Here is a 27,738-nt window from a genome sequence, read left to right as displayed (position 1 = left end):
ATTCTTTCAAGTTTGGTGCCTGCTTTGCGTTTCTCCTAATTCTTATCTCACAGAAGATAAACAGTAATGAGTATTTTGGACCAAACCACTACAGCATGACAAAACCCCATTATCAATTCTAAGCAATTCAGACATACTCACTGGCTGTCACGGCACTTTCTAGCAGGAGTAATATTACCTTCATCAATAATTTAAATCAATGACTGTTCCCTCATAAGAAACCAAGATATTATGTTGAAAAATTACAAAATTATCTTATTTTTAATGCAGAAAGAAATTAACGGTGATTATATATAGGAAAAAATACATTAAAGTAGCAATAACTCTGAGAAATTCTCATGAAACGAGCATCTGAGTAACATGGAAAGGAAGAGAGTCAGAGAATATGCCACAGATGAGAAAGCAATCAGGAAACCTAGTTGCAGACAAACCTTTTAAAAATTAACTTCCATGCTGTCCATATGCTGCATTATTTAACATAGTGCGGTTACAATACACTTTCATTTATCCAAGTTGTCATCTTAGAACCAACTTCCTATGGCTCTGGAGATGTCTGGGACAGAGGAACATTGTGGAAAACATCCAGTTAAAGCTTCTGTTTGAGGGACTGAGACATGAGAGTTGGGTGTCCCCCAGGTTCACACACAAGGCACCATCTCTGCAGCCTGGAAATAACACACCTCAGGTGCCACTTGCAGACATGGGTCTGGTACTGCAGGATGTGTTCAGGGCTGGTTCTAACCAGGCAGCAGGCAGGGGACAGCCTGAAAACACCCTTGTACACCAACATCCAGTGGTGTCTCAGCTGCCTGAGGATCTCCACTAACCCAGGTTAGCTGAGCCCTCCATTCTCCCTCTCACACAATCCTCTGAGCCCACTGAGTCTCACCCAAAGGGGCAAGTCACAGAATTACAGCAGTGCTGTAGTGGGAACCCTGGAGGTCATCAGTCTACCCTCCCACGTGGAGTAGGTCTATCCCCCAAACCAGCTCAGGTTGGCCATGGCGTTGTCTAACCCAGCTCTGGATGGCCCAGGGTTGCACTCCTTGGAGAAGAAGCTTTTCTTCTCCAAGTTCTTACTGCACATCTAGACATCGTGCCCTGCCACATGTTGGGCTGTAGCCCCCAGATCACAGAGAAGAGCATGACCCACTTTCCAGTAAGACAACCTTCCCCTAGCATGAAGGCTACTTGGGAGACCTCCCTCTCAGATGCTACACTGACCTCCTCGATCAGCTGGAAGAGGAAGCAGCTGGAGGAGCTTCTCTCATCTGGCTCATGGCTGCACAGGCTCCTTTCTTCCCCCACCACTGGCAATGGTCAGCTTTCAAGTTACAGTGTTCTCTTGGGATGACATGTGGGTCGCAGCATCCTCTGCCTCTGTGAAGCAGCTCAGCTGACCAGTATCATGTAGGCAGCACTTTGTGATGCTTCCCCAAAGGACCCTTCTCTGGAACCCATCTAGGGCTCAGGGGCTCCTGGACTGGAGATGTTGTCTGTGTAACAGGGTTTTCTTCTCAAATTGTTTTCCAAGAACATGTGAGCCCTCACCCTCCATATTACCCCAACCAGCCATGTCTACGTGTTTCACTGTGTGCCAGGAGAAGGGACTAGCTGTGGTTTGGTCCACATCCCCTAGTTTCTTCTGACATCGCCAGCTCTTATTCTGGGAGGTCTGAGTCCTTCAGTCTAAATGGGATAATTCTGACCACACTCCTGAGGCATCTTCTGTGCAGTTTGAACTGTCCTGATCTATTCAGCCGCTTCTCTCACAAAAGTTATTCCTTAATTTCTGTTATCTTTGCTGCTCCTTTCTGAACTCCCCCCTCCAAGTTTACCTTCAAACAGATTCTGTAGACAGCATCACTATATGGACAGGCCAGGGATTTAAAGAGCATTGCAAACACATGCCTTATATTCTTTTTAAGCACTTTTCTTAGTTTCTAGCATCTGAGTCAAATTTAGAGCCCTTGCTGTCTGGGCAAAATCAGGATCACTTTTCTTATACTGATAGCATCTCACTTGCAGTAACTTTCCTAGCCTTGCTGCATAGTCATCAGGGCTTTAATAAAAAAAGGCAGAGGTCTCCGCTATGTTATCTTCAAACAGGCTTCACACCTTCTGTAAGTATTGTACCCTTTGGTCTGTTCTTTCATTTCATCTTTAACAAGACTTTTTGTTTTCATTTTTCATCAAACACTACTGCATATGACTTTGTCATTTCACTGCCCCTGCACAAGGCGAATCAAACCCTGTGCCAAACCAGGCCATGTCAAAAGTCACTTCTCTTGTGGGTTATACTCTGTGCTACAAAGAAGTCACCCTTCTTGCTTTCAGCCTTTCCAATGTCCCTCTGTGTCCCGAGCCAGCTCTAAATGTTCCTTTAGATTTTAGGCCTGTAACTTCATTCCAAAAGGGCCTTGTGTTATTTGTTGAACCACTTATTTGACTAATGTGACTTCAATGTTCCCTTAGTAGATGGCACCACATGACACATGAGATGTGTTACATATCATGCATCCTAGCATCAGAGTGACTTCCTTGCACCAGGTGGCTGATGTAATATGCTTTCTGGTGTCCTCATTTAAAAGTAGGATTTCAGCTCTTCTCTTCTGACATCTGTGAGGAAGAATCAGACACTTCAGGGGATAGTGGGCCTTATCGCTCTCTCCAACTTCCTGAAAGGAGGTTGTAGACAGGCAGGGGTTGGTCTCTTCCACCAGGCAACAACTGACAGAACAAGAGGACACTGTCTCAAGCTACGTCAAGGAAGGCATAGGCTGGATATTAGGAAAAGGTTTTTCATGGAAAGAATAAAGTACTGGAATGGTCTGCCCAGGGAGGTGGTAGAGTCACCATCTCTGGATGTGCTTAAAAAAAGACTGGACATGGCACTTGGTGCCATAGTCTAGTTGAGGTGTTAGGACATGGGTTGGACTCAATGATCTTGGAGGTCTCTTCCAATCTCGTTATTCTGTGATTCTGTGATTCTGTGAAATGTGAACCATCACAGCTCCTGTAACTTGGGATTCCATTATCCAAGAGCCTCACATGACTGTCTACATTCCATTGGCCATCATAGAGTGCTGCTCCTAAATCAAATAAGTTTTTTAAATCCCAGTGGCTGACTTTGAACTACAACCACATAAATTTGTCCTCAGCATTGATCCCTCACACTTGCTCTGCCTAAAGCAGACCTAGCAATTTCTGCAGCATAAGCAGCAGGAGATTTCCTCCCTGCGACCATCCTTTCATTCCTCAGTGCAGGAAATCATAGCCACTCCTTTTTCTCCCAGCACCTGCCAGCTTTTCACCACAGCACTCAGCACAGCAACATGAATACCCCAGGGCGACAGATAAGTATCTTCCTGGGATAAGCATTAGCAGAGTAAATGCCTTGGAAATAGAAGATAAAAGCCCTGCCACTGCCCACCTGGCATAAAAGGTGAAGAATGTGTGTGCTGTGCAGGGCATGTGCACTGGTGGCCCAGCACGTGTTAGAGGGCTCTGGAGGGCTGCGTGTGCCATGGTTGCAGACCCTGTCCTGGCGCTTCCTTGTCTCCTGACTCTGCTTGTATGTCAGCCTGAATCTAAGTGCAAGTTCCAAGTGAGTTTGTCTCCTCTCCCATACGGAAACCTCTTCCTCTGGATGCAGCATAACCCTGTGCTATTTGATGCCTGACTTGTGGACACCTCCCAGACCAGCCCAGGAACTGCTGGAAAGTCTCTACGGTGGCAACTCGGTCATTGTCCTCCCATCACATCCCTGCATGCACCAGAGCCAGGATCTCCCCAGTCCTTGTTGGAACCCCCAGGCAGCAGAGCACTCCAGACCCAACCATACCTGACCCACTGGGACACAGACCATGGGGACAAGTCTCCTACACCATGTCCTGATCCTGGCAAAAGACAGACTCTTGCTCACAGCAGAAAGCCAGTCTGAAATCCTGAAGCCCATGGCCAGAACAATGACCGAGAACAATCTGGCCTAGCACAAGACTAGCAGAGGTGACAGGAACACCTGAGTTGTCCAAGACAGTGACAGCAAAGGTCTCCTTTGCCCAAGTGCACCTAGCAGTCTCTTCCCAAGGCACACAGCAGCTACAGGACAAGGAATGGTTTCTTCATGTTTCATCTGCAGCTAATTCTGCTGATGCTTGCTTTCTGCATCAATTCCCAGACCTTTTCCATAGTTTGCCAACTTGTCATCTCAGGAGCGGCACGTGGGAGGGCATGGCTCCATGGGATGGGCTTCCTCAGCCTTCCTGTGCAACTCACGCACCCCTTGGCCACTGTGCCAGTTTGCTCCCACTGCAGATACTGCTCAGACAGAGCCTTCCTTATCTGCTGTTTAACATCAATGACCCAAACCTTCCCATGAGCTCCTCAGAATGCTCCCAAGGGTCTCTGTAAACCTTAGATCAGGTAGATGTGCCAGTACAAAGATGGCTGTAGCATAAGCCTTGTGGGCAAATGCATTTTATAATTGTTTTCAAAAGTGCCTGTTTGGAAGGTGTCACATTCCCGACCCAGGATGGTGCAAAAATCATTCTGCGAAGGGACCATCCTTTCACTCAGCACATATGCATTTGTCCTACTTCTATTCCTGTAGACCTAAAAATCATCAAATTCCTCCTCTCTGATATGCAGTACCACCCTCCCCAGGATGCTATACCACAGCATTTGAGCAGAGTATGTCAGGACCACACAGAAAATATTTTAAGATCCTACCCTGCATCAGGAACTCCCCCAAACTCACGTCTGCTCTGATTTCACTTCACCCCAATTCACCTGGACAGAGCCCTAAGAAGAGGCAAAATATGAACATGAACAATACCTAAGTTTTATTTTACAGCTTTTCTGTACAACTTTTTTAAAAAGTAAGAAAAAATTATACTAAAAAGCAAAACTTCAGGGTGTTGTGCCTGCAATGAGCACTGACCGGCTGGTGCTGCCTACAGCTGGCACAGCCCAGCTGACTGCAGCCAGGCTGAGCTCTGTCTCACCCCCGATACGTATTTACCATGAAACTTCAGAAACCAGTAACTGAGAGCAGAAAACTGTAGCCAAATAGTGGGTTGTTGTGCTGAATTCCACAACCTTTGAGCAGTTGAACAGGTAGGTTAGTGATTGCTACAAGCTGTGAGGACCCAGGGACTCTTGCAGGAAGTGTCGCATATCCTGACAGCCACCAAGAACACAGATGGCCAGTTGTGTCCTGTCCAGTGCCTCTAGGGCAGCAACAGGACAGGGCTCGTGCCTTCCCCAGGATACAGCCTCCAGTCACTAGTCTAGCTAGTGCAAGGGTGATATTAGGATACTTCCTGCTGGCTGCTCACAGCAGTCACCATGCACAGTGCCAGGATGCCTGGTCCTGCAGGCTGCAGAGGTTTTTCTGTATGTGTGTCCTAGGGAGTTTGCAAAGTCATTCCCCTCACTAGGAGCAATCATTGAAGATTTCTAACCAGCCAAGATTGGTGGATTTCTTTAGCCTCACTGTCTTGGGCAAATGGTATTTGTTACAGTTGGACAACATCTATGACATGTGATGGCTGCAACAGTCCTGCACAGTTCGTACAGGGATAACGAACATGGGACTCAGGCTGTGAGTCCAGCGTACTCCATTCCTCTCCTCTGCACAGAAGTGTTTAGTGGGAATGCCTGGTAAAGCAGCAACAACCCCAGCTGCTGCCAACTGAGCCAGTTCTCAGGAACGGTACCACCAGGATATGTCTATGTTTCACACAAACCTCCCACAGCAGGAGTGTGGCTTCCTCCAAGCCTGTAACCAAAAGGCCTAGGGCAGCACAGGGGTGGAGCTCCTCTGCCCTGGAGAGCCAGGAGAGCAGTAGCAGGGGTCCTGTGCTCATATTCGAGCGAGATGCCAAGGCCATGCTTCAATGAAACAGTATCTCTGAGGGGACACACAGACCCTGCGTATACTTCTTGTCCTATACAGAAGTTTCTGAATGTGCCAAGAAGTCAGATCCCAGGAGAAAAACCTCCCCACTTGATTCTCTTCAGCAGGTCTCAGCCTGGCTGGAGAACATAGAGTCATGTCCTGCCTCCAGCCAAGCACTGGAGTTGTGTGTTCAGGTCACAGCATATCCATTGCACGTATGTCTCTGGAAAGAGCATCCTCACTGCTCACGTTATCCCATCAGCAATTACCTCCTGCCAGGACCCTGCTGCTCAGGACTGCAGTCCAGAGCCATTTCTGCAGTCCCAAGCCCTCCCACAGCCACACCTGTGCAAAGGGATACACCTCCACCAGGAAAGGGAAAGAGAGTCCTCCAAAAGCCTGCAGGTGGGAACAGCTGTCCCCAGCCTAGCCTCTGAGGAAAACTGGTCCTTGGGGAAGAGGTCTGGCAGGGTCACCACTGGCTGCATTTGGACCAGCAACTGCAAGGATACCCCTGCTTCAGAGGTGACAGCTGGGTCCAGCATTCATCTTGTAGGAACACAGTATGTCCCATGCTTTTAGAAATACAAGGACATCTAGACCATCCAGTCCACTGAGTCACAGAATACTTACTACAGCACGATTGAAAGGGAAGCACACTGGGAGAGGCGGTCCTTGACTGCAGGGCCTGGCTTGGGCAGTTCTCCAGGCACAGCCACCAGCTGAGCTTTGCCTGGAACAGGAGCCTCTCTGGGTTTAGCACATGCGTATCAGATCTACATCTGAATATATTTATCTCTTTCTGGGCAGATCCCACAGCAGCCCCTCTGCCTGCTGCAGCTGGAGGCCATACTTTCTGCCCACCAGGAAAACAATTATTTTTGCTAGTAAGCAACAGAGAAAAACCAGAGCACTAGCCCCAGCAGGGATTTACTCTGGGGCTGGAGTGGGTCTCTCCAGGGCTGCTCTCAAGGGAGGCCAGCTGTGAGCCCTGGATGAGGGGCTGGGAAGCAGCCCTGCTGCATCCCAACCTCCCACAGCACCAGGTACTGGTACACAGGGTGCATGAAATCATTCCCACATTGTCCACAAGGAAGATGAGGGCAATTTCATACTTAAATCATGAATCCCCAAGTGTTTTAATGCACTCAAGGGGCCTCAGGATCTCTAATCTGAGACACCTGCTGCCCCACAGGAGGTGGCTCCAGCTTGCACAGGGGTGCAAGGAGCCAGGAAACCCCCAGACTGGAGGTTCCCAAAGCAAAATGCAGGCAGAGCTACAGGGTCCCAGCCAAGGCAGCCAGGGCACAGAAATAACCAGACTTCACAGAATTTCAGTGTGAAGACCTCCCTTGAAGGCTCTGAAAGTTTAGATGTAGGAGGGAGCTCAGTGGTAGAACTCAGATGTGGGAGGTAATGACAGCAGCCATGGCAGACAGATAATGAGACAAATCATCACAGCAGGCAATACTCAGGTGGAAGAGCTGTCACATGGGTGTGGGTGGTTTCACAGAGGGGATGATGGGAGTCCACTGAAGTTCAGGACCAGGTGTGCTCTGGTTTCTAACCTGGACTGGCAGACTGTCATGCACATGCACGCATGCATGTGCAGTTATTTTACTGCCAGCTTTTGGATGTTACTAATGATCAGCTTCCAGTTAATCATGGAGGTTACTCCAACAGCAAACTTTGTACATGAGGTACAATAAAGAGCAATGGAGCTGTCTGTTGTGGAGTTAACTTAAAATCATGGAATATCTTGAGTTGGAAGGGACCCACAAGAATCATCAAGTCCAGCTCCTGGCTCTGCACAGGACAGCACCAAAGCTTAAGCTTGATCCCCAACCTGAAGCTATCTAGGAATTACAGGAAGGATGATATAGGACTGGCTCCAAGCAGGCCCACAGGACAGATAGGTACTTCATGCTGCGGTTGGGCTACACGTACTTCCACAATGCTACCAGCTATTCGACTCAATGCAGATAGAAAAGAAATGGCTTATATCCAGTTTAGCTTCTTTGTGATGCATAAAGAAAAATATTATTCCTCAATAACCCAAATATCTTTCCTTCCCTTGAGGCCCACTGCCCAGCACCACCTGTACCAAGATGCCAAAGAAACCACAACACAGGTCCTACACTGATCCCTCTCCACTGTTCCCTTTGTCTCTCAGGAGGCATCATGCAAGGTCAACCATATGTAGCTGCAGTCTCCAAAAGCACAAAGCAGGAGACAACTAAAAATGTGAGTTGATGGTTCTGTGTCCTACCTGGACCTGAACCAGGTGGAGAGGTGGGCACCTGGAGATCTCCTGCCCCTGCTCTTGGCTCTTTGCAGTGGCTGCACAGCTGCACAGGGGGAACAAACACCATCCTGAGGAATTGCAATGGTGAGAGCCTGCAATCCCTGGGGGCATGCGTGGGGGGCCCTGCAGAGCCAACTCCCACCCAACGTTTCACCTGCAGCCCCCATCCCTCCCCATTAGCCCAAAGGCAGGATGGGACCAGTCTGCATCCTACAGCTGGGTCCAGCAGTGTGATACTGCTCTGGAAGCAGAGCACAACACTCCCATGGCTTGGCTGCTCTGGTGGGAATGCTTTTAACTCCCACTTTAATTAATTAACACATATAATGAGGCTTTTTCAATCTCATTTTCATAATTCAAAGCTCATTCCCTGCAATCTTTCATCAGTCCCAGCAATATATCTTATCAAGGCAGTGCCTTCCTGGGCACAGAAAGCCCTCCACCGCACCTGAGCAGGGCCCAGTGACACCCAGCTCCAGCACCTCTCTTCCAGGTAAGGGGAAGCCATGCAGGAAGGGTGCAGGCTGTGTGCCAGGACAAGGCAAGCCCTGGAAAGCAGATGTGGTCCCAGTTCCCACCCTGCATCACAGCATGGGCCCTAGGATGCCATGTCCTTGTTTTTGCTGCCTTATGCATTTGTCCTAAGAATGCACAACATACTCCAAATCTCCAAAAGCCTTCCTCATCCAGGAGAGCCCCGGAGTTCCTGTACCACATAAAATCACAGAATGGTTTGGGTTGGAAGGGACCTTAAAGATCATCTCATTCCACCCCCTGCCATGGGCAGGGACACCTTCAACTATCCCAGGTTGCTCCAAGCCCCATCCAGCTTGGTCTTGAACACTTCCAGGAATGGGGCAGCCACAGCTTCTCTGGGCAACCTGTGCCGGGGCCTCCCCAACATCCCATCTAACCCTGCCCTCTGGCAGTGGGAAGCCATTCCCCCTTGTCCTGTCCCTCCAGACCCTTGTCTAAAGTCCATCTCATCTCTCTTGAAGCCCCATTAGGCACTGGAAGGGGCTCTCCCTGGAGCCTTCTCTTCTCCAGGCTGAACAGCCTCAGCTCTTCCAGCCTGTTTCCATAGCACAGGTGCTCCAGCCCTCAGAGCATCTCTGTGGCCTCATCTGCATTCCCTCTTCACACCAGCTCCTTGCCTAATCCAGCCCATCTCTGGGCACAGCCCACTCACAGTATTTCTGGAAACACAGTCCATGAGGGACAGGTAGAGGGGACTGTAGTAGCTACAGCTAAAACCTGAGGTGTGTTCTGGGGGGGTCATGACCAAAGAGATTTTAATTATTTTTCTTGTTTTGCAAGACTCTATAGGAAATCAATTTCATCATAAAGCAAAAAGAAGCTGCATAGGGAGAAAATACATGAAAAAGCATCAGAAATCATTAGCGGAAACAGTGAAGTCTAAGGCAGAAACCAAGCATAAAATTTTTGGAGCACTGGGAGTGATCACAGGGCACACGTTTAAACCAGATCACAACTGACAGTTCATTACATTATCAACACAAAAGTAATCCTTGTCAGCTGCTGTCCTTTAATGTTTTTACATCAGTTGCAGGTGGTTCAGGTTTCTCCAAGCCATCCATGCCACGAAACTTTGCACTCACTCTCCTGGTATGCCCCCAGGTCACAATGGGACAAGCTAAGTTTTAGCGATCCTGGCTAGAGCGTGCTTTCCAAGCACATCTTCCACAGCCACCCAAAAATCAACGGCACCAACATAACCAACTCCCAGTGACCCAGGCTGCCAGCAGCGTTGGCTCCTGCAGAGTCTGACCAGCGGAGTTAAGAGCAGCAAATCAGGAGAAAGGATTAGTAACAAATTTATACTGCAGAGTTGTCCAATTCCATTCCAAAGCCCCTCTTGGATGAAGGGCAGGCCCAGGAATGCAAAAATCCCCAAAATTATCACCAAGGCTGCTGCAGTTGTCTGGAAACATTTGTTTCTGGAGCTGCAGGTCAGAGTTTCCCAGCACTGCCCTGTCTCTGTGCTGTCCCCATTCCCAATGCTGCAGCCCAGGTTGCATCTGCCACCTCAGCTGACAGCACTGACATTTGCACACTATTTTCCAGTTCTGTCTACTGTCAAGTTTTTCTGATTTCCTTATAAAGATAAAATGCAAATATTGCCTTCGGTTGTTTTGTCAGTTGATCTTTACAAACAGAATAATGGGTCAATGAGTGGTTTGGTAAAGGGACAGGTTAGCCTGCATTTCTTTAAGTACATCCCTCATCCAAGGGCATTTCAGGTAGCCAAAATATAAAAAAAAAATCTGAATTTTTATTTGAACTCCAGCAGGTGGCAATAAAATCCCCTGTAAAGCACTGCTTTTTAATTTTTAAAATGCAAGAGCTGCATGCCATGAAGAATTTTGGCTATGACTGACCAAGTTAAATTGTTGGGGGCAAAAAAAAAGGTAAACATAAAAAAAAGAGAACATAAAAAAAAAAAAAGAGAACATAACTCTGTTCTAGCTCTCTTGGAGCCCCTTTAAGCACAGGAAGGGGCTCTGAGTCTCCTCCAAGCCTTCTCCAAGTGAATACCCCCAGCTCTCCCAGCCTGGCTCCAGAGCAGAGGGGCTCCAACCTTCAGAGCATCTCAAGAGCTGGACTCTGTCCAGCAGCTCCTTGTCCTCCTTGTGCTGGAGACCTCACAGATGGGGATGCAGCACTGCAGGTAGGGTCTCACATGAATACAACTTACACACGAGATTAATTTCCAAATCACAGGTGCCTTTAGAAAAAGCAGGAATTCACACAATCAAACACAAACATAAAGCAAGTTTATTCCTGTTCTGGTGGACTCGCGGGGCTGGGGATGGCTCCTCATCTGTAGCCAATGACTCCTTCAGGCCAGTTCCTAGTTGAAAAGTGTCTCCCCTCTCCCCATGAAAGTGACGTGCTTGGTTATTCACAGGATAAAGCATTTTCCGTAATAGGAGATGTTCACTGAATTTTGATTGACTGCAACATCAACACCATCCTGTTCCCAGGGAGCAAGCTGCCTGCCATCAGGCCACACCATGGAGGAGCAGGGAGCTGTGCTCAGGGACTGCACACACAGCACTGACACCGCAATGTGCCAAAATGAGACATTTGAGAAGATTTTGTTTGTTTGAGGAGGGTTAGAGCTGGATCAAACTTCAAAACTTTTGGATTTTAAGTTGACAAACATGTTTAGGTTTGGATGTTTTTTTAAGCTGCCATACATATTTGTTACAGGATTAACTCTAGTCCTGTTTTCTTGACCAAGTCTCCAAAATAATCTCATGCCAGCTTCTTAATTTACACTTCTGTAGTAGCTGTTGTTAGGAAATGTACATTCCTGCTATTCAGCAAGATTAGTACAATACTGCATGTAAAAAGGATTAAGCATGGGAAAAAAAGAGTGTCTTTCTGAGGGATTCTGGTAATGTCTGCCCAGCTGAACTGAAAAACAAAGCCAAACTGAACTCCAGGACATGCCAGAACACTGCTATAGAAGAAAGGGATTTTGAAGTTAATACACATATGCACACACACAAATTTTCACCTCTTGAAAACAGATCTGCACAGGCACACAGGCTACCTTCTCTCCTCCCTGGAAAGAAACAAACGGAAGCATATTGAAAACACAGGGAAGTGCATTAAAGATCACTGGGTGCATTCTGCTCTCTTCTCAGTCCTCCTTTGAAACAAAAACTAGCAAGCCAGCATGAACCCAAACTCTTAGGTGTTCATGTAAGTGCAAGGTAGCTCACATTCATATGGCTGAAGTTTTCCCACAGGACTTGGCACTTCACAGGAACAAAAGCCCAAGATCACAACTTCCCATTTGTTTCACCATCATTTCCCAAACAAATTCAGAATTATTTTTTCTTAATGAGAAATCTCTTTGATTTTGCTTACAATGGTTTTCTGTCTGATCTTAAGCATCAGGACACTCCAAGAAAATATTCAAAACAGAGAAACTACTAGCAAAGGTCTTGTGTGGACGTAGCAGCTTTAAATAAGGTTTTTATTCAAGGGAAGCATGCATGATCCAAAGAATACATAAGAAGGATGTACCTAACACATGGGAACACTTGGACCCTTGGAAATCAGCCACAAAGCAAAGACTTCAAAAGATGTTTATTAGGAAAATTGGACATTACAAGAGGACCAAACAGATTGTACAAGGCACGTGCAGTTTCTTGTACAATGCAGAGAACAAGAAAAGTCTGCAAATACAGGTAACACACCCACCTGGAACTGCTACCATGGGCATGTCAATGCTCAGGTCCCTTGCCATGAAAGGCAGGTGCTGGGGTTCTTCAGGCAGCCTGCCAATCCCTGGGATGTTTCACATTTCCTGCAGAAGTACAGATTGTACACAGAGCTTTAATGACAGTTAAAACAAAATTCATATTCAGGAATTCCTACATCCAAGCTGGGGCATTAATATACTGTATCTCATAAAATTTTCTTTTTTTGTTTTCATTCAAGGTCATCCAGATTTCATGTTCTTACAATGCATTTTTCCCTACAGGTAATAAAACCTTGCTGTCTACACATGATTCAGCCTAGCAAAGCATATCTGAGACTGTTTGCTTTGTTACCTAAGGAAGAGATCCAGATTTAATTACCTGTCAAAACAAGGTAATTCATATGTATTCACAGGCAAGTCCTTTATAACCCACATCAAAGAATCGAGATATGTATTAGCTAATTTTATTAGGCTTTAGAAAAAACATATCCTAAACTTGACCAAACCCAGGAACTCATATCTTTAAAGCAAAGCTAAGAGCAACCAGCAATTCCCCATCACAGAGTGGGAAGCACAACTCACTGAGCTCAACAGAGAAAAATGAGCACGACCAGCTCAATAGTTTCTAGCAACAAGTGCGACACTAATGCTAATTCTCAATCAGGAAAATGAACAAGAAAAATATCTCACTGAACAGATTGGTGAATTTGCATCTGCATCTGTAAATTAAAGGACAAATAAATACTCCAAGAATGGTTAAAAATCTAATTTATTAAATTAGTCTCTTCTCCTCCCCATATAATGTATAATAAATGCCCTGTTTCTTGCCATTTTGTAATAGTTTTAGCAGCTGTCTGATCAATCTGACAAATGCCCATAAACCCAACATCTGTCCATAAACTTTAAGGATTGTATCAGAAAAAAATTAGAAACAGATTAACTGTCCAGAGCTTGGCTGTCAACCCCTTTGCCCCCAATCCCAAGCTCTAAACTTACCTTCTCTGTTGCAACACAGCTGTTGGATATGCTATAAATAAAGACAAATATTTCAATCAACACTGAAATTAATAAATGGAGAAAACCACAGCTAAGACACACAGCACCTAAGCCTTCCGCACATACGTCAGACCATCGGGACCAGATAGAGTACCTGCCACCAGAGTGCACACTTCAAGTCCATGCTTTAGTGCCCATCACAGTGTCTATCCTTCATCATCTAAAAACAGACCAGAAATAATGGCATTTCAAGGAGGAGACAGTTATTAAAACAAAGAGCATAGATCTTGCAATCCTACCCCATGGAAAAGACAGAGCTGGCATTTAGAAGATACAAAAGCAGCAAACATGAATAAAATAGAATTCACAATCTCAGAAAAGGCTCTTCATTAACACGGTGAATTATCTGAGACTGCTAGGTAGTAATATTACTATGCAAATAGTTAATCAACTCTCACACACACTTGTTTACAGAACTGCAGTGAGCATGAGCAGGTGTTACACCATCCTCCTGCCTCTCTATAAAGCCAAAGGTAAGTGAAACAAAGTCACCTATTTCACATGCCACCAAATGTCCCAAATTACTGAGGCAGACTTGGAAAAATCCTTTTTTTTTTTTTTTTTCAAAATAAGCTACAACTCCTTGCACCTGTACAATTATCTATAAGCTAAAACTTAGGACTCAATCTGGAAACAAGAATGCAGGTGATGCTCACCTGAGCTACTGCTTCAGGTCACTAAAAGAAATGTGACATACTGCCAGAGCTGATTTCAGCTATTTTGACACTTCAGTTTTTGAATACCAGTTCGGAGGTTTGGTCCATGGTAAGTAATGTATATCCATGTTTCTTGAGTTTAGCAGTAAGGCTTTCTTCTTTTTAACTCTGTTCCTCCTGCGATTTTTTAGATGCTTCTCTTAAGCATGCATAATAAAAAGAAAACCCAGCTATTCTGGAACAGATCATGATCTTTTCCAAACTGCCTATTAAGGAGAGAGAAACTGTTCAAAGAGGGATCAACCTGAACATCCTGCAGATGAAATAAAATGCAACAGTCACTTCACTAACATCTGCTCAGGCAATTCATAATGTTGTGCAGCAGTGACATTAAATGGTGTTTACTTACTCTTTTTTCAAGACAAGGCAAGGATTTGAAGTCCTAAATTACTCTGATCTACTCACATGAATGATGAATAAACAGGCTGCAAGATTTCATGTTGCTTATGCAAGTGTAAGTGATGATACCTGTCAAGGTGTCACCAACAAGGTGCTATTGCGGGAGGCAGTGCACTACCATGCTCCCCAAGAGCACTTTCTAAGACCAACAGCCAAAAGCCATGAATACCAAACAGCCACCAACTCCAGAGAAACTAGAGATTTTAAGATTCAAGAACTGTGATCACAATGTCCTGTTTCTCTAAAAAATGAATGAACCCTGAAGAGATTAAGAGGCATTAGCTAAGCCAGGCTGATGATCCAGCACACTCCAGAGACCAGAGATCAAAGAACCCAGACAAAAATCACTCGCCTCAAATGCAACCAACAAATAACACTGTTGCAAGAAACAGGGAAGGTTGATGGGGTCCTGCCATCAGTGTGCTGATATAAAGCTCTAAAGCTCACTCAAACCAAGCTGACTTCTGGACCTAAAACTCTTGGGTCACAAGACGTGCAATTTTTATCAGAAAGGGCTCAGACAACAGAGCAAAGCCCCAAAGCCAAAAAAGGCTTGATCTTGTCCTTCCTGCTCTGGAAGATGGAAACTCTTCCAACTCAGCAGCGCTAGGAAGGCAGTACTACAGAGATGGGAACACCTCAACAGAATGGGAAGGTTTTTAGAGTCAATGAAGCAGAATCACCTCTATCAGCAACACCTCAAACATCACCTACTACTTCCACACCTCAGACATTACCCTAAATTCTGAGTGATGTCAGGAGGTCCTATTCATGGACAAAACCCACCAAAATGAACAAAAGGACTGAAAATATTTTACATATTGTAAACATAAACTGGGTAGGAGGCTGGAAGACCAAGTCTTGAAGAGCCATCATGAAAAGGGAAAAAGGTCCGAGCCCAAAGGGGAAAGAGTCACACACAGTGGAAACACAAAGAGCCAAGCACAGACCTCCACAACAAAACATGTAACAGCTGAAAAGCTGCAGGCAAAGCTACACTTTTTGTCTGGATTTTGGCAAGACCAGGAACTTCCCTGAGAGAAACTGGAAAGGATGCAGGTGTATGGGGCCTGACACCTTTGTGACCAAAGAGAGAGAGGCTATAGGCATAGGTCAAACACAAGGAAAGCAAGGGTTGAACAAGGAAAAGGTGTACCAATGCCTTACCTCTCTCCAGCTCCCAAGGGCTGCCCTCCTTCAGCCAGGTCATGCAGCTCTGTGCTGCTCTTCATCAGCTATCAATGAACAAAACACCAGAACTATTTGGTTCAATTCTTCTCCCAACCCAAATCACATGTGAAAAAAGCAGGCATTGAGCCCCATTTCTGAGAACACAATTGATTTTCATCCTACTCTGCCTCTCTTGTTGTGTCAGTCTCACAAATATTCTACCTGAGTCTTGCAAAACAGCAGGTACCTGAGAAGGCACTGAGTCAGGTGACACCCAGAAAGGTGTTTTCAGACAAATATAGTGAGCAAAACTTTTCTATCTCACAAAAACTTCTCTATCTCACCTCTACTAAAAGCTCATTAAAACCCAGCTTCCAAATCACTTCAATTTAATATATAGAAAACCAGAAAAATGTGAACTACTAGTTTCTTTTTTTTTTTTTTTTTGCTTCCTAAATGTTTTCAAGGAGAATCAGTTCTAAACTGTGAGGTAAGTACGAGCCAAGCCTTCTGACCACGCTGACTATTGGTGCATGATGAACCATAAGAGATTGAGAGGGACAAAGCCTAAGTCCAGGAAACGTAGAAAACACCTAGAAAAGGAAAAAATGTAACAATAAATATTGAAAAGAAACTGAGGAGTCATATAATCTTCTGTCAACTTCTCTACTTGTCAGTTATTTCTTCTTCTTTTTTTTTTTTCATTTTTCCCCCAGTGTAAGGTCACAAAGAGGCACCGAGAAGCCATCTACTGGTATGCCCAAATTCCTTCAGTCCAGATTCAGCTGAAATTTGTGTGCAACACTGTAAGAAGCAATTATAAATACTTCAAAAACAAGTTTTGCCTGAGCAGTTTCAATTCAAAAACCACTGGGCTAAAAATAAACTTGATTCGAGTAGTGGAGCATAGCTTGATTATTCCAGGTACTATTCTAACAAGTTTAAGAGCATGGTACCCAGCACAAGAATCCAGGATGTAATTGTATCCCTTTCCACCTGTTTCCTGCTCTGCCAGACATCAGCCAGCAGCTGCATCAGTCAGGAGGTGAAGAGCAGCATTGCCCTGCAGGCTACAACCCACAGCACTGCCACAGGCGAAGGGTCACTTACAGGGAAATAGGAATTTTGCTAGTTTTTAGTAAATTTAAAAGCATATCCAGGCTCCAACTGACTTGATACTGTGACACAGCTTTAGTATCCTAGTGTGTGTGTAGAGGCTGTAATACCAGATGGCATAAATGAAGTCCTGAAATCCTTTCAGGAAAGCCAACAATCAAACTTCTCCACATGCACAAGGAGAGGTAACTTACCAATTCAATTCATACAGTATCATGAATGTTCTTCAAGGATTATGAGAGATGAGATGAGATGAGATGAGACTGGAAGCTAAAACATTATTAGTAGATAAAGGGGTCCAGGCACTTGTGTACTGAGGATATAAAAATGAGTTTTAACTTTTTCAGAGCCTGATTTCTGACTGCTGTTAATAACTATAGTTTCTAAAATAGCTTATTTAGATAACTAATAGAGAAAAAAAAAGTGCACATTTACACAGCCCCAGGCTTTGCTTCTCCTTTCATTCTGCCATCAGCCATCTTCTTACAGGCAGCCTGTAAGACACCTGCACTGGCTGAACTGTTTTAACGACAGGACTGAACCATGAGTGTAACAACACGGAATGAACATCTAATCACACTTATATCTCAATTTTCATCAAGCAATCCTATCTCTGTAAGTAACTGCAATCATTCTCAGGCTCTTGGTATTCAAGTCTAATTGTGGGGTTTTTTCTCACCAAAGATTTTGTGGTCTCAGTTTGGAACAGAGAAGAATTTTTTGCTAACACAAGCAGAGGCTCTGTGCATCAAAAAGGAGTCTGTCTTTGCTTGAGATTCACCTAGCTTTGCCAATCCCACGCTTCCTCCTGGAGGTCTTCTTACGTATTTATACACTGCAGTTTCTCAGGGCCCAGAGGATTAATCAATTCAGGCATCATTATCTAATTTTCATCTACCAACACAGTACCTGACAATAGAGAATCAATGTGAATTATGTACCCCATGTTTCTGTTACATCAAGAGCAAAGTTCACAATCTCTATGGCCAGATCCAGCTCAGTATCTGAAAAACATGTATTTATGAATAGAAAAAAAAGTTACACCAAACATCCCTGTGGTCTGTCCTGCATTAATTAACTCATTACTAGAGGCTTTGTAAGAAATACATAATGGTTAAAAAGATGTAAAACACTCAACTTCTTTGCATTTCAAGCTTTTAGGAGCTCAAAACTGAAACAGCCACAGAAGACAGCACAGATATCATTTAGTGTTAGTACTTCCTACTCCTCTCCTGGTTACCCAGACTACAAGCAAGTCGCTACTTTGGATTTGGATTTCATGCTAGGAAAAAGCTGTTCCATTGCTGCCATACACTTGTAAAGCAGTTTTATCCTGTATCCTTCCTCCAAAGGGTGCACTCCTTGTGGGGCTAATCGAGCTGAGAGGAAAAGATGAAAATGGGAAGATACAGCCCACTGCAAGCATTCTCTTAACAAAAAAAAGGCTTATGTTACTTTCTTAAAAAACAACCAGCAGCTTTACCAGGTTTCTTCTCCCTACCTAAATACTACTGCTACTTTGCACTGAGTCATCATATTTAGAAAAATTTAAGATATAACACAGAAGACCGAGAACACATCACCAGACTACATCGGATTTCTTTTAATGCAACTTTGATATTACCGCAAGTTGTCCTTTAACTGCCTATGCAAAATTCCTCTGGAAACTTTTACTTCAATTCAGGGTTTTAGACTTCATATACATTTTTGCTTCAAAAACCTAAGATGACTTTACTTGCCAGATATGCACATCTCAGAAGTGGAGTCTACCGGTCCGTGATGGGCACGTTTTCGGGAAAGCAAGATGACCCACTCCAGGAGCACAGCCCAAATGTGTTCTTCAGAGATATTACAGGGAGATTGAAGTCAAACAGCAAGCGTCTCCAGCATGCTGCCTGCCAGACAACTCCATAGCACACTTAGACAGAACAGTCCTTCAACAAGATCCTGTAATGCACAAGGAGTGCTACGTCTTTCCAGTCTTTGGGTGGAATTCCCCGGCTCACCCACACAGATCTGTGTCACGTGCTTTATTCCCTGTCTACAGCTAGTAGAAGCAGCCACTATCTGCATATCACACGCATCACTCATTTCTCCTAGCCTTGTATATGGACATTATCACCAGATTACTTTAATTGAAAGGAAAACCTACAAATAACTTGCCAGCAGTTGCCCTCAGCTGGCGAATGGTCCATCACTACCCACCTACATCTTAAGATGGACACCTGAAATCATTTCACGTATTTCACTGTCTTGGCCTTCCTGCTCACTTCCTGGGAAGTTCTTTATGGTTCCTTTAATGTAGCTACTCATTCTGGCACGGAATAGCTGCCAGCCTAGTATGGAAACATGGCCACACATAATACCAAGGAGATGTAACCAACACTCTCCCAGTAAAATCAGACTAGCAGAAGTGTTTCTCATTTGGAAAGTCATGTGGTAAATGATGGGATCCACCATACTTAACCCTTTTGTATGATTTATTCTCCTACAGCCATCTACCTCAAGCACACAAAAAGCAGTATCCTGGCCCTTCCCTAGCTTTCATTCCCAATCCTAAACAAAACCTGCACTGTGGCCAAACCAGAAACCAGAGTGTTAGTGTGAGAAATTAATGAAGTCAGCTTTGACTTCAAGGACCTGTGTGCACTCAAACATAAAATATTTGTTTCAGCCAGCTCAAACAAATTACAGACCTCTGAGACAAACTCCACTCTTCACTACTAAGAGACCTTCAGAAGGGAGAATAAAGTCCATTAGTGAAGTGGTGACTGACTATACTGGTCTAATGTACAACTGTTTTCCTAAATGTCTGATGTCCCCTCTTTTTCCAAAGATCAGCCATTCTGTAGAAGTATTGAGTAGAAAACTTTCTGAGCTAATTCACTTCCACTCTTTGCTCACATAAAAACAACACTGAAAATAGCCTATCTCAGCAGGAAATGCTCAGATCATATCTGCAGACACATGCTTGCAGTCGCACTTGACAGTTCAAACAAGGTAAGTCTACAAAAAAATTAAGCAATTTTCTTCAGAATGCCAAAAAACTCTACCCTGCAGAAATAATCTTCATGGAAAGTCAGGTTGTCACACCTGAATCCCAAGAACTCAAATATATGGCTATTGTATAATTAGAGAACAGAAAACACAGAATTAATGTAAGATGTTCAAACGAGTGAAAATTACTGAAGTTAAAGAACTAAACATTCCAAGTGTTGCCTCTGAGAAGAAGGATGATTATTCCCACTGCAAAATTGGACACTAAGCCCTTATGCTAGACTCTAAGACTTTCTGCTATAACAGAAGAGCACTGCTTTTCATGTATTCCTTAAATGCAAATTTCCATTATTACTTATTCCTCAGTCAAAGAAGGGGTGAAGCTAATCACAGTAATTACGAGCTGAACAACCACATTAGTTTTCTTCCATATGTATAAACAGATACACGCTGCCCATCCCACACTGCACACATCTTATACCAGAAAAATCGCACAGAGCTACTCAAATACTTGCACATTTGTATCTCATTTCAGCAACTTCTACTGATACAGCTACACATTTGATGTTCTTTAGCTGCTTCTATTTTAAACCTCAGCCTAGCTGCTAAAAGGATTTTTCAAGCTATTTCCAATGAAGGAAAAAAGACAACCTACATTGGTGGTGATACCTCCCTCTCCAGCCACACAGCCTCCCACAGTGGGGAAGGTGCAGCCTTCACTGCACGGACCCCACTTTGGCCCAGAGAAATAGATTTAATTTGTGACCTTTAGATTTTACATGCTACACTGCAAAACCTTCTGAATCGACTCCTAAGGCATGTAGATGAAAAACATCTATTTGACATGAGAGAAAAGGCTAAAACTTTACAACCAAGAGTCAGTCAAGCAAAAAATGAGAGGGAAAAAAGCACATTTGTTTTCTATGAACTGCCATGAAAGAAACATAGAGAAGATTTAATGTTTACCAGAACATTAAAGAAAATATATGTTCTAATGCTTCACAGACATGAGGAATGATGAATGGTTTTTGCACAAAATGATTTTACGAGCAAATTAGCTCCTAAGCATATGCCTACGTTTCTGTGCAACATCTATCATCTAGAAATACTGACAAAATTAGTAACTCAAGTTCTCATACTTCATGTAGACAAGAAATAATATCAAAGAAATCTGAAGAAACCTGCAGTATTTTTATGTTTACATACCACATCAAAAAATCATTTGAAAAACAGCAAGGTCCACTCAAAAAAACATCAAACCTTGCAACAGGGCTTTGCACCTGCACCAGCAGCTTGTTGGCTCAACACATCCAAGACACTGCAGGGAACAAATTTTCTCCTCTTTCTCTCTGCATAAGGAGACAAGTACGGGTGTACATCCAACCCACACAATGGGAGAGGAAAGGAAGAGTAGAAGCGAGAAGCTACAACACTACCATTAATGGTTTAAGCGTCCTCATTTCTCAGGAACCTTAAATTCAATGTCTCTACTAGTATTCATTGGTTTGTACAATATCAGAGTAGCAAGAACTGCTTCCAGAGAGCAGCCTCATTGTAACAAGGGGAACAGCACTGATGGTCAAGTATCACTTTGAATCTGAACGAGAAGCAGCTGAGAAATCCTGCTGGCAAATTCAGCAGGAGATACTGCTACAAGACTTGCTCTTCAATATGAAATTTAATTTTGCCTCTGACCTATGTGTTTAGCTCAGCAGTGCTCTATCAAAAAGCCTAAAGACTGCTTATTAGATGTAATGCAATGTATTAGCATCCTGCAAAGGTACAACAATTTGGAAAACCAAAGCTACAGAAATCCAAAACAACATGTATGGCATAAAGACTGACCAGGTATTCGTTAATAGGGTTTTTGTAGTGAACCCCTAAATAATAGCTGAAAGAAAATGCGTGGGGCAGAAAAACAAATTTGACAGAAATGGTTATGATTAAGAGTAATTTTTAAAGTTGTGTCCACCAAAAATTTTTAATTGAATCCAGAACTGTTTGGAAACAGGAGAATAAAGGTGGCTGCTCAACTTTCTGGAGTAAGCATGACTGTCCTTATTTATGAGCTTACTGCTCAGCTATCTGGCTATTAAAGGACCTTTTTATGATGTACACTCCTCCAGTTTTTGACCCTGTTGAACATGACTTGCTGTCCTCAGGAATGTTAGTGTGCTAATATTCTCCTGGCTTAATTTTTACCACTGTACAAGATCTCTGGATTCCCAGCAGAATTCCGTGAACACGTCACCACAGTCCTTTTAACTCTGACCTTCCTGACACTGCATCAAGGATACTTCCAAGGTGGGAAGAGACCGCACACTGCAGCACAAACAGATTTATAAAATACTGGAAAGTGGCCATACCAGCAAAAACAGAAAGCAAAAAGAATTGACAGTTCTTTTCCTCTTCTTGGAGTGGCACACAGCAAACTTTAGTAAGAGGCCCCAGACCTGATGTTGGACTAGAGCCATCCCTGCCAATAACTCATGTTTACTGAAAAATGATCCAGCTGTTCCTAAACTGCTGCATTAGTGGGGTGTTTCTCAAACCTGACCAGGTACCACCTACCTACAAGGACACTACTGCAACTCCTCCACTCTTCCCAGGGAGAAAAGGAAAAGGTGCCCAGTCTGCAGGGTGCTGTGGGTACAGCCATGCCGGCTTTCCTTGTTTGCAATTTAGGGTTTTTTGTAAGGGCTGGTTGTTTTGTCTTTGGTTTTTTTTAACAACTGCAAGCACTAAATGTTAATTTAACTAACTGGAAAAACAATCCATGACTGTTCCAGGTCTAAGGCCATCAAGTATCACTTAAGAGATCTGACCCAACTTCCCAAGTTGCTTCAACTGAGACAAGGAACCTCCAGCTAGTAAACTGCTACATTTTCAAACTGGAAAAGCCCTGAAAAAGGGTTAGACTACATGGTGGTTTTAAGCCCAGCTGGAGATTGAACACCACAGAGCCACTCACTCATTAAACCCCCTTCACATCCCACTCCACCCTAGTGGAATAGGGAGGAGAATCAAAGTAAGACTTATATGTTGTAATAAGAACAGCGTAAGAATTGAAATTAAAATAAAATAAAATAATTATGGTAAATAATAATAATGATAATAAAAAGGAAAAAAAAAAGCAAGTGATGCACAATGCAATTGCTCAGCACCCACTGACCAATGCCAGATGCCCCTTCCAGAACCCAGATTGGCTCTCCCTGGTAACTCTCCCCAATTTATACACTGGCCATGACATTCTATGGTGTGGAACCCCTTTGGTCAGTTTGGGTCACCTGTCCCAGCTATGCTCCCTCCCATTTTGTTTGGTTTTTGCATACCTCCATACTGGCAGAACATGAGACAAGGAAATAAAAAAAAAGTCCTTGACTTAGGATGAATTTAACTTACTGAAGAAACCAAAACATTAGTGGGTTATCAACACCCTTCTCATTCTGAATCCAAAATACAGTGCTGTAACAGCTAATGAGAAGAAATTAACTCTACTGGAAACTAGGACAGACTAGAAACAGACTTCTGTAAACCATCAGGCACTGGTAAAATTGAGGGCCTGATTCTTCCCAACAGTATGGTCTCCTCTCTCTCCAACCACACCAAAGTCCTTCAAGACCTGTTTTTTTAAGTTGCAAGAATTTAGGTTCACCCAGTCCTCTTTCTGAAGGCACTAAAACTCCCAGTAGTCAGTTCTGGGTACTGGAAAAAGACTAGTGCATAAAAACTGCAAATTACTAAACTGCCTTATATTCCTTCAGTTTTTTATGGAGGTTCTTAAAATAAAGCTTATTAGGAGAAGAAAATGCCTTTTTTGCCCAACCATATAAATTTTTTATAACAAAGTATTTTCAAGATGCCATTGTTACTGTTCTGCCAACAAACTTAAGCAATTGCTTACGCAGTGTTCTAAGGAAATAATTTCTATACACAAGAATAGAAATTATTTAAATGGTTCTAAAAACACAAGGATAAATCTGCTTCTTGCCCGTCTGGAGATTCTGCCAGTTAGTTTGTCTGTACACCCCAGCATGACAAGTCCCTGCTCTGTTTCAAAAGTATTCCCGATAGAAGCTCAGCAGCTTTTCAGAAGCTGACAGACAAGAACTCATCCTCTATCATGCAGGTAGAATGTAACTTCCAGGCAGAGAACAGGCCAATGTATCTGTGTGCAATGTACTTGGTGCACAGCTTTCATCTTCTCAATACACCATTCACAACAAAGCAACAGATAAGTTGCGAGTATATACAGCAGGATAAAAACTAGTTTCAAAAACTAGATTCAAAACCAATTAGGACTACTTTAGTTCAATGAAATTCACCACAGATGTGGTATCAGTCAGAACACACACAGCCCTTTAAAGACATTGGAGCTGAAGTGTCTATGTAGTATTACCTAGCTGTAGCTAAAAGCTCTCTTACTTTGTCAAAAGACTTCATGTATTTTCAAAGGAAAAACTAATATTGTTGAGGCATCATGTGCAAAAGTTCACCTGTATGTTTATCTATAGATTAGTATACTACAAAGATGTTAAAGCCTCTCCTGTACAAATGATCCACTAACATGGAGCACTTGCACCAGACAACTTAGTTGAGATTTGGAAGATGTGTGTGCAGCTGGCTGGAAGGCTTAGCTTGGCTCAGAGGCATCTCACCACACTGTTCTTATTTGACGCACAAGATCTAGAACCTGCCTAAAGTCACCAACAGGAATAGTCTGTTCTGCATTTAACTATGTCATTTTATTTAAGAGAAGAAATCCTTCACACTGTAAAAAATAAATCTGCCTTAAGTGCCTCCCAGCAGCAGTTTCCAGGACACTTGCCACTTGAGCTAGATTACAGCACGGTCCTGCAACACAGACTGGTGAGAAAGGCATGGAGAGCACAAGCTCTCCAAGATAAAAGTTTATCAGAAGAAAAGGCAGCAAGGAGAAGTTTTTTTCTAATTAGATGCAAGATCCCTCACAGCTGCTGCTGCTGAGCTGCAGGTTTGGGCTTCCTCAGCTATATATGGTTTTCTAACTCCTTCTAATATGTGCAGGAGAAAAAAATAAGAAGAACATATTTGCTAGTACTCCTCCACCTGGAAGCAAACTGATTGTACACTAATGGCCAGCAAAACCAAAGAAAACAAGAAACATGGGGAAGCCCTAAGAACGGCTACTACTGCTAGGTGTTCAAGGGGAAAATCAAGTGATAAATAAAATATTAACTGATAGGCTTGACCTGCTGTCTTACAGGAAGAATCATTTATGCTCCAGGTTTCACTGGGTAAATAGAGGCGCCAATGGCTGATAACTGAACAGCAACTCCAACCTATTTTGTGGAGCTGCTCATCAACAGCTGATGAAATTGTCTTCAGTTCCCTCTAACCTCTTCCTGCTGTTTGAAGCGGAACGCTCCATACTCAGTGTCTGACCTCAGCCAGATTCTCTGTGAGAATCATATCAGCTGAGATGGTTTGGATGTTGAGATCAGTACCATTTAAACAAAACTGCATATTAAATTCTTGCAGATAAGTTGCACACTGCCTCCAGTATTTGCATTTTACAGAAGTCACTCAGTAAAGATTTGCATGAAAATAAAGCTCACTGCAATGGTTCTTCCAAGCCACTACAACCTCATGTATGCATGATATTGAGTGCAGGAAGAATTCCTCGCCTGTGATCTCCAGTATTGCTACTGCCAACACTGGGCAGAATAAGAAGAAGGAAAGGGCTCACCCAGAACAAAGGGGAGAAAATTGTAACTGCAATTGGTTTTGAATGGAAATGCACAAAGATGAGTTCAACATTTCTGGTCTTGCTAAAACATACTTTAACTTAAAACAAGGTGTTCTTATCCTTTTTGCAGTTCGCTCTATAGGTATAAGCAGCAAAAAGTTACACTCAATCTCTGTCCCACTGTTTCGATATACTGAACTTTAAAATCTGTTTACTTAGAAGTAGGGTTCACCATGGCACCTTAGAACGTGCTTCAAAGAATTCTTTTGGAAAGCAGTCTGTATCCACAAACTGCACAGAAACTATTAGAAACATCAAATTGCTGCCTGTGCAACACGTATTCAGTCTCCTAGGTACACTCATTACAATACCATCTTCCATTATGCGCTTGAACTATTTTTAATCACAGGCCTTTTAGCCCATGCAGCATTTCACTTCCCTTTTTCTGCAGCAGTTAAAGCAGCACAGCAGGGAACTTCAGAAAAGAAAGAAGCATCCATTGCTAAGACAGCTCAATGTTCTCCAGAATTAAATTCCTTTCCTATCATGAAATTAATGCTTACACCACATCCCTTCTGAAATTTCAGCTGGGTATGCACATTCTGCACACCAAATCTGAAATGTCCGGAGGTATGTCATAAAGAATAATGTCATGTGAACAGGTGCTGATGCAATGGATGCTCATTCCTTGAAATTAAAACGGAAATACAACCACCTCTCACAGGCTGCTGTGAAGATTTAAAAACAGAGAGAGAAAAAACTGTGTATCCTACACTTACACAAGCTCTGCAGGAAGTTCAACAGGAAAATCCAATGAGAAGACTGTATGCTCACTGATGCTAAGGAAGGAAGAAAGTGAAGCTTGTGTCTGAAGCAAGGAGGGCAGAAGTGGAATTCGGTCTGCTTTTCATTCTTTTTCCCTTTTTTTTGCATTTAATGCAATTTGGCAGCTTACGATCACATAAATATATGTTGACATTGTGTTTTAAACTCATAAACTTCACTGATAAGAGACTGATGTTTTATGAAAGGAGCATGTCCCATTCCAGTTATTTCCAGCTACCTCCAAATGTGCAAAAGCCAATCTATTCAGTGGTTTTTTCTCCTGTAAGGACCTTGCCATCTGCTTCCTTTCCCAGAGACAGGCCACCTGAGCATATGAAACACATCCTACCGCACTTACTATCAGTAGCTCTATGGGACATGCAGATTGGAGAATCCAGAATTAAGAGATTCTCTTTTTTCTGTTTCAAGTGAATAACATTGATGACTTTGTGTGATCGTAAGTGTTCTCAACTCACAGTATGCTGAGTAAAGTTTGTCTGGAATTAAACAAATACTTCATTTCTGAAAAATCCTTACAAAATACCTGTACTCACCAGGCACATTTCTTCTGCAGTTGGTGTCAGAACTGGCATGCTATTCAGTCCCACGGTAAACAATGACTGCACCTGGAATGCTCCTCTAGCCTAGTAAGCTTTTCCAACTTCTCTGCTCCTTTCCAAGTACTGCATGAATGTACAATCAGGAAAAGACAAGTCTGCTGTCTGAGGAAAGGTGCAAGATGAGCAAGTGCCATGAAGGATTCAACATGTCTGACTATTTAGGTTTTATTTGCAAACCCGTTCTTCAGCTTTTGCTATTTGTTTGTCTAGAATCAACATATGCCCTCCACAAAAAGAGATGATTATTAAAATCCAGGGGGATTTTATAATGGGATCAACTACAACTGTCCCTTGGTACAAAAGCAATTCTCTCTTAATTAGTGCCTTCTAAGCATTATCATGCTCAATACATAAACAATTCGAACTCATTATATGCCAGTTTCATTATTTCCAAGGCAAAATTTTATTATTTTCCAGAGATCTATCTGGAGACATTTCTTAACAGCATTCTTAAGCTTTGAAGAAGTGTGCTGCAAACTCTTTGCTTTTCCACAGCTGGGGAAAGAAATCCAACCCATACCTGGGATTCAATTAGAGAGGAAAAATTCAAATGTTCAAAATGTTTTATGCTTCCAGCATCCCTAAAAGAGCATCCACCTTTCTTCGGAATGCAAGTCGTCTTTATTTTCAAATTTATTTCAATAACCTATGCCATACCTCTCTTGAA

At 43.3% G+C, this 27,738-nt stretch overlaps 1 long non-coding RNA gene across 1 annotated transcript; it reads right to left on the bottom strand.

The window, feature by feature from the left end:
• Positions 1-12,310: 12,310 nt before the first annotated feature.
• Positions 12,311-26,999, bottom strand: LOC109146412. The gene is made up of 2 exons (XR_002048402.3): positions 15,783-26,999; positions 12,311-13,660 (listed from the first exon to the last, which is right to left on the bottom strand). It is a non-coding gene; the product is annotated as an uncharacterized LOC109146412 (long non-coding RNA).
• Positions 27,000-27,738: the final 739 nt, after the last annotated feature.

The sequence above is a fragment of the Corvus cornix genome, chromosome 23, assembly GCF_000738735.6.
Source record: "Corvus cornix cornix isolate S_Up_H32 chromosome 23, ASM73873v5, whole genome shotgun sequence".
In the NCBI taxonomy this organism is placed as follows: Eukaryota; Metazoa; Chordata; class Aves; order Passeriformes; family Corvidae; genus Corvus; species Corvus cornix.
This window is presented reverse-complemented; position numbering and strand designations above follow the sequence as displayed.